This window comes from Alligator sinensis, unplaced genomic scaffold, assembly GCF_000455745.1.
Source record: "Alligator sinensis unplaced genomic scaffold, ASM45574v1 scaffold1301_1, whole genome shotgun sequence".
NCBI classification, from domain to species: Eukaryota; Metazoa; Chordata; order Crocodylia; family Alligatoridae; genus Alligator; species Alligator sinensis.
The window spans coordinates 73,769-76,286 of NW_005842575.1; positions in this window are offsets into that span (position 1 = coordinate 73,769).

A 2,518-nucleotide genomic window follows, 5' to 3' on the forward strand; every position below is an offset into this window, starting at 1 on the left:
TGGATCCTAAGACCCTGTCACCCTATGTGAAGGCACAGTAGGAATTGCATAGAGCTAGGCTGGATTAATCTCATAGGCTGCTTACAGACATAGGAAAAAACAAAACTGCTAAACTCTGTGTGCCCCCACTTTGAGCACAGCGCATGCCCAAAAGAGAGATCACATTAGTTTGACCTGCCTCACCCAACATCTGTATAGATCAGGTGCTTCAGTGGGGCTTTTTTGGCACTTTTATATAATGACTGCTTGAATCAGCTTTAGATAAAAGCATCAAAAAAGCCCTGCTGAAGCACCCGATCTATACAGAAACTGCAGAGCTGGGTTGAACTACTGTGCTTCCAGTTTTTTCTTGTTTTGTTTGGGTTTTTTTCATGTCAGTGCCAATGGTGAGTCTTCACAGCATTTGTGGGAGTACTACAGATCTCAGTACCCTTACTCACCAGTCAGACCGCTCAAACTACAACCTCTGTCGATGCAGAAACACTTTCTACAGGGCATAGGAGGCAGGTGCTGCAGATACGGCTTATAAAAGACGATGCAGTGTGACACCACAGGTCTGTTCATGGAGGACTCTGAGGTCTTGGAGCAGGAATCAAATTGCAACAATACTTGCATTGTCCCAGCCTGGGACCGGGATAGAAATGTGAAATCCACATGAACAGGAAGTAGGTAAATGATACCTCTATCAGTAAATACTGCTCTGGTGTGTGCTTCTAGAACGACTTTGAATATTTTGCTGTATTTGTCAAGGGTTCTAGAGAGTTTAATAGAAATGATGCATATTTCACCACCACTGGCCAGAGAAATGTGACCTGTTGTTTAAATTTGGTCTATCGGTTTCTGAACCACTGGTAAACAGTTACACAGCCTTGGATTTGATGTTCTACAACCCAACAAGCTATGAGAACAAAACCTAATCCAAATAAATTTAACAGCCAGCGTGACAGACTGAAAGGAAATTGAGGTGTCACCATGCTCTGTCTTTCCCAAATATCTGTGAATTGCCTGATAGTCATGATTCATTGGAAGCTCCATGGAATGCTAGTGAAATTAATGCTGTTTTCATATACAGTAAAAGTAAAATGGAAGAAAACACTTGCTTGGAAGAGATGCAATGCATCTACATCCTGGCTTATTGGATTCATTTTGTAGATTTGAAAGATAACTTATTTTCCTATGTTAGAAGTGAAGAGAGTTTCATTTGGAGAGATTTGTGCAGGAGGAGAGTTTGATTCCCAAATTCCCCCCTCCCCCTCAACCAGTGTAAATAATGCTTATTAATAGTTTCATTATTGATAATTGGCAGTGGATTGTATGTTTTATGAAAATATGTCCATTCATCCCGTTGTGGGTTATAGATGGTATACATGAGCAATTCTCAGATTCTGTGCTGAGCTTGCAAAGAGCTGCTTCTGGCAAAGGTGGAGCATGTTGAAATAATGCTTCCTGCTGGGTGTATGTTATTTGTAGACTTAAGATGTTGAGAGGTTATTTTGGCTCATTGAATTGTTAATAAAAATAGTTAAAACCCAGGGTGCTTGTGGTAATCCATAGATTCCTCAGCAGTGTTGGTGACCTGAGTGTAGCTTCTGCATTCATCCATAAGAAAGATAAAATAGACAAGCTTCCGAATGGTGCTTCACTTGCACATCTTGTGACTTTGGGTGGTGGAGGGAAAAGCAAGGACCTGAATGACTAGTCAGGTGAGAAGTAGATTGTTCATTCAGCCTGTGGTCTCCATTTGCATGATTGCCGTACTTTTAGGAGTCCTGCGTATAGACTCCTCCTTTACTAACACCTAATAAAAAATATAGTCCCTATCCTAAAGCACTTGCACTCCATACCAGAGAAGAGAGAGCAGGAGCGTTCAGACAGACACATTGCTAACGGACAGGTACCGGTTGTTATGACTGAATAACCAAAAATTGGATGATAATGTGTGCAAAAAGTGGCAGCAGCGCCTGTGGGAGCTCCCTCCTTGCCACTGCCACGCCGCCGCTGCCACCGCTGCTTGCGGACAGTCACCGTGTGCCACCCAGTCTCTGGGGGCGTGTGGTGTTCATGCCTGGGGCCTCTGCTCCTGTAGCACGCTCTTGATGTCCTTCCAGTTTGATGGCCCTTGACGTGGCTTGCTGGGATAGATGCAACCTCAGTTTCCTGGTCGTCGGGTGAGAAAATGAAATGTGTAGCTGGAAGTTGTGCACATCTGGACCAGGGTGCTGTGTCTCCTGACGCTATAAGGTGGATGTCCCTCAGGGCCCCGGAGCAGAACAGCTGCAGGGGCTAGTTCCCCCTGCCCCGTGAGTGCCAGGCTGCTTTTCCACGGGGAGCAAAGGCAGGTATTTGCACCGCCATGGTCCTGGGGGAGCTCGCCAGTGTCCCCCTTCCCCCTGCTAAGGGGTGCTCCAGTTACAGCTGGCCCGGCTCAGCCCTGCCCCGTGCTGTGCAGCCCGCCACTGCGTCTGCGCAGCTAGCCGCGTCACCCCCCCAACCCCCCCCCTCTCCCCGGGACTCGCGC